The sequence below is a fragment of the Rhagoletis zephyria genome, unplaced genomic scaffold, assembly GCF_001687245.7.
Source record: "Rhagoletis zephyria isolate East Lansing unplaced genomic scaffold, Rhagoletis_zephyria_1.1 Rzeph_scaffold_01296, whole genome shotgun sequence".
Lineage (NCBI taxonomy): Eukaryota > Metazoa > Arthropoda > Insecta > Diptera > Tephritidae > Rhagoletis > Rhagoletis zephyria.
The window spans coordinates 117,881-123,774 of record NW_016158380.1 but is presented as its reverse complement, the minus strand read 5'-3'; positions in this window follow the sequence as shown (position 1 = coordinate 123,774).

The window sequence follows — 5,894 nt, the reverse complement described above, 5'->3', positions numbered from 1 at the left end:
TTAAGAGTTTAATCTCACCTCACCAGCATGGCTTTGTCGCTGGACGGTCTACGCTTACTAACCTAACGGTCTTTAGTGAATACTGCATTGACACGTTTTCTTCTGGGCTCCAAGTTGATTGTATATACACTGACTTTTCCAAGGCATTCGACAAAGTATCCCATTGCATTCTGTTGCGCAAGCTTGCCACGATGGGTTTCCACTCTATATTCCTGAAGTGGCTGAATTCTTATTTAAGTAATAGGTGCTGCGTGGTCTCAATCGAGGGGGTATCTTCTACTCCATTTACTGCATCATCTGGCGTACCACAGGGTAGCATCTTAGGACCTTTACTCTTTGTTCTTTTTATTAATGATATAGGCAGCTGTTTTTCGTTCTCTAGGTTCTTGCTTTACGCGGATGACCTAAAAGTTTTTTCTTCGATTAAGAGTTCTGAAGATGCTTCTAGGGTTCAATTAGATATAAATAGATTGTACTTATGGTGTTGTCGGTCTCACCTACATCTCAATATTAGCAAGTGTTATCACGTAACGTTTTCCAAACTACGTAACGATGTGCAAACGTCATACAGTATCTCTGGTACTCCCCTTCAGTCAGTTTCTTAGATCAAAGACCTTGGTGTAATTTTCGATGCGTCTTTTTTATTCAATAACCACATCAATTTTATCATATCTAAATCATATGCTGCGTTGGGATTTGTTCGTCGAAATAGTAGTAATTTTACTGATCCCTACACTCTGAAATTACTCTACACGTCTTTTGTTCGTCCAAAGCTTGAATATGCAGCACTCATCTGGAGACCTCATCATAAATTTGCCATCGATAGAATTGAGCGTATTCAAAAAGTTTTCCTTAAATATGCCCTTTCTTCCCTCAATTTCTCCACTCCCATCCCTCCGTACAATTCCCGCCTCCTTTTGATTAACCTTAAGTCCCTCGAAAGCAGAAGGACTATTCTTTCCTTGTCTTTTGTGCGTGGCTTGGTAAGTGGTGAAATCGATTGCCCCGCATTACTGCCTGCTATTCAATTTCTTATTCCTGCGAGAACACTTCGTTTTAATCTTCCCTTTTACCTCAAGGTCCTCAGTACGAATTACGCAAGAAACGCCCCGTTAGTGCGTGCACTTCGAGAACTCAACGAGATTTCGAATTCTAATTTGCTTGATTTTTCTTGGCCCATGAATATATTTTATAGTTTATTGAATTCAATTTATTTTAGTGCCTTCTGCACATTAGTTCTCTGTATCGTTTTAGTCAGTAAGAACCTTTGTAGTTTATTGACTTTTGAAATAAATAAATAAATAAATATAGACGTATAAATCAATAAATACGATTTTTCCGAATGGATCTATCCCTGGTCCACTTCCCGGAAAAAAAGGATCCTATAGGTAAAAAGCTACCTACGTACCAAATTTTAAGCAAATCGGACCTTAATAAGATTTTTTCGAATAGATCGGTCCCTAGTCCACCTACCGGAAAAAAGTAATTTTTTTAGCCTGAAACATGGTGGTTGCTGAAAGCTATTTATGTACAAAATTTCATTAAAATCGGACCAGCCGTTCGCGAGATTACCTGTTACAAAAAAGGACTTCTCTTTATATAATTAGTATAGAAGTAAAGATTAATGGGTACCCGATATTTTTAAAGCGATACTTTAAATGAGTACCATATAGAAACTTTCTATTCAATATCGTGTCCCTAGTGTAAATTCTAAGTTAGCAGAGCTTAATAACATCCTTTTATGAACCATACGTTAAGTTGAATGGAATTTGTAGAAATATGCTTCAAAGAAATATTTATTAGTATTTACCAAACCCTTCAACTAAATTAACGATTTGGTACAACCAAGATGAATATTAGAAGCTTTCAGTTTTGCTATCGCCGCGAGTTGTTTCGGTGCGCGCATAGTTATTTAAAAATATAAAGTTTGATGCCAACCGGGGTTTCTCAGCAGATATGTATATATTTCATGTGAATTATAATTTGAAAGTGTCTATTTAGCCAAGGAAAAAGCAAAGCAGTATACTTAAACCAGAACTTCCAGCAGATATTGATCTGGGTTTTTGCACGACTGTTCCTGTTTCAACCTTTTTTATTTTTAGGAAATTCTTACCACCATATACATATGCATTATTTACACTAGTAACTATTTATGTAAATATGTATGTATTTTTATGCAAATAAAAGAAGAAAGTAAACACAGCAACCATCGAGTAAATTCTTATTTGTGTCAAACTGACACTTTTTTTTCAATAATAAACGGTTAGCTGATTCAAGTCTACAGCAAGTTCACAAAATTAATTGAAAACTAGTTACAAACAAAGCATTGTTTATATTTGCTCAACAATGATTTTATTCAACTAACAATATTGTCCAATCAAGGTAGTCGGTTTGTAATTATTAACAAATATACATTTGTCCCAACTAGAAGTCTCAAGTAAATTGCAGACTTTCGTGAACTAGATATTTATTTCGCCATATCCAACTATGCCACTTGATCACTATAAACAAATCTTGGCAATTATAACTAAACCTTTTTCTGGGTGTAGTTGAAAGGCGACGCCACGCTGACAACACATGTATTGCCACAACTGATAAAATTAGCCCAACTCTCCACTTTTGACGCACGTCAATGCGCCAAAACAACAATTTATGGAACGAATTCAAAACCAGCTGACTTTTGATCAGTCAAATTGAGCTGTTTTGTTTGCGGCAACGTTGTCATTGTGTCGCCTCGCCATGCTCTACGCATCTTGTCAGTCAAAGGTATCCTGTGGCGTGAGGTTCTGGCAAAATTTTTTTTAGTTTCACTTTTATTTCAACATATTTTGATTAAAAGAAAAATACTGATAAAAATAAAAATTTTCATAAAAACAGGGTTGAAATCTTGAAACTCCTGCCCGTAGTTTGTTTGTAAGTCAAATATGAGTGGCATTGTGCTACTATGATAGCACGGCCGTAGTAATCATAGCCAACTTATGTACAGTAGTCGAAAAAATTATAGCCGCACCAAATTTTGACAAGTTTTAAAATATTATTTTTGTTGTTATTTAATTTCGGTTAGTTTTTTATAGTTCGTTCTTTACCAACATCCGTATAAATACAAGTTTAAAGGCAGTGTCACACGATTGGGTATTCGCTAAAATTTGGTGTAAATCGTATCCCAATTGTACACCCAAAATATTTTTCACTATCCCAATCACGAAAATTAATTAATTGAAATTTTTCAATAGAACATCGCTGATTGTACCAATCTTTTGAATGCAAAAAAAAATGTCCCACTTTTTTTTACCAATAGCCCAATATAAAAATTTACAAATCTGTACAAATGTACCAATCGAGTGACACTGCCTTAAAAATTTATGCAATTAAAAAAAAAACCTACAAATTTTCGCTAAAATTTCGAGTTTTTTAATTAAATTCTGAGTATGCAGTTTTGTAGCCCATTGAATTCTAGTAGAATAAAGTACACGTTTCAAATGGCTAAAAATGTCGATTGATTTTTTAGAATTTTTAAAAGTTCGAAATTTGTACGAAAGTTTGTTGAATTTTTTTTAATATTGCACAAATGAGTAGTCCACTTGCAAACAGCGTATGTGATTTTATAATAGTGAGCCATAATTTAAAAAAAACGTCTACAACAACAAGTAACATCCAAATTGTATATTTCTCTTTATTATCTTAAAATTTGGATAAACCAGAGCCTAATAACATTAAAAAACAATATGGCAATGTGGTAGTTTTTGCAAATTTTATATATAAAAATTGAATATAGCGAGTTCTGAAACAGTAACTTTTACATAGCTATCTTTTTTTTTTGCTTTTCGCGTTCGCTCTTCCCTGATGATTGGTCTGCTTCTTTTTTACGACGCCTTCCACTAGGCACTGAAACTACCACGTTTTCCTGCAGTCTTCTAAGTTTATCAGAAGATGGAGACTTTTGAAAGTGTGTAAATAAGTATAATATATGTGTAAATAAGTATAAAGCCCCACATCGTCGCTGAAATACAAAAGGCCTTCGCTAACTAAAATTCAAAATTCACTTTTTGATTAATTATAATGGATTTCATCGAATTACAAGTCCCCACGTCATTTCATGCAATAAAAGTTTTGTAGTTATTTGTAGCTGTTTTTTTGCATTTCAGAGACGACGTGACATACGCTCTTTTCATACTATGCTAACGATATTTATTCTTCTAAAATTAATTCATGAGTAACTCTACTTCAGCTGGGTGATTCCCAATAATAAAATTGGCTTGTAATTTTATTATCTTTTGAACCTGATTTGCTTTGGTTGCCATCATCGATTCTGTTTTTTTTTTTTGCTTTTTTAATTTTTTAACCCTTCAAACTCTGATGTATTAATTCTCTGAGTTCGTTTAAACAGATTAAAGTACCACGTATGTATGCAATTTACGTATTATCTGACATACAAGGGAGTCTTAATGCTATTTAAATAGATAGTTCATAAATGTTTTAATTTACAAAAAAAGCGCTCTGTATGGAATTGTTTTAGCACTTATATTTAATGATAGAGGACTTAAAGGAGGAAATTAAACTGATCCAACTATTATGTAAAAAAATATTCTTATTCTTTGGGATTGTGTATCATCGCGACTAAAATCTTCAATATGAAAGGGTTAAACTGGTTTTTGTAATTGTTTGTTTGTATGAATCAACAGATTTGCCGCTTGTTTTCGCTGGGTGTTTTTATTTGCATAAATAAGCTGTTAACAATTAAGATTTCTCTTTTTTGCTGCTCATCCACAATGAATATTACAAATTGCAATTTGTATCACTTAGGGGGGGGGGGGGGGGGGTTAAAAAATTGTACTTTGCAATACAATGATTGGAGCATGCATACATACATATGTATAATAGATTCCCAATAAACATTTGGATAGGAGATCCAATGCAAATTCCAAGATCCAATGTTGATTTTCAAGTTTACCAACCCATTCCCTAACCCATTCTCTAACAAAAGGGCAAATTTTTTGTATGCAAAATAATCTGAGTTCTCCACTTGAGAAAAGCTTGGATATTATTCAACTTTTAGTCAATTCTTGGGAAAATGTTTTTTATCCACTTGAGAACTAAGAATTTCTCAACGATTAGAAAAAATTGCAAACATTTTTGCTTTGTGCATATTGGGTTGGCGCTTACACAATATGTTAGTGTTTGACCGAGTTTCCTCATCGGCAAATGTTAAAGTCGTTTTTGATAGACTTCTTTGTGCTAATTACGAATCCGTAAGTATAAAGTTTCCATCAGCTCCAGATTTTGAAAAAAACGGGGTCACTTTGCAGCCCTGTTCACAACCAAAAATAAATAGAAATACGAAGTTTTTTTTTTAAATATTAGAAAAAATTCAAACATTTATCAAATTTTCTTATCATGTATTTTCTTTAGTATCAATTAAAAAAATTAACAAAACGTATATTTAAACTAATTTTTTAGAACGTATAATGTGCTTTTATTTATTTTTCTTCCTTTAGAAAAACCAAAAGGATTTGTACACATTTCGCGTTACATAAATACTTATCCATTTATACGTATGTTTTGCTTTTTAAGCTTTAAGTAAACAGGGAACAAAATAATAGGGCATGAAGAGTTCTATCGCGCCACATTTTTGCTTTGTCCTTAGTTAACGGTCGATTGTTGACTTACATTCCTAAGGCAAATGTGTTGCCACACACAGTGATGCCAACCTTAAGGCCCTGCCAGATATAAATTCTTTTCTGCGTCACAGGAATCTGCGTCACAGGGATGTGTTAACTCTGTGATTTTGAATAGAAAGCAGTGTTTGTATTGTTCAACTCTGCGTTCAACTCAACGCAGGGTTGCACGATACAAAAGTTGCATCGCCAAACGTTGGCTGGCTACCATGTTGGATA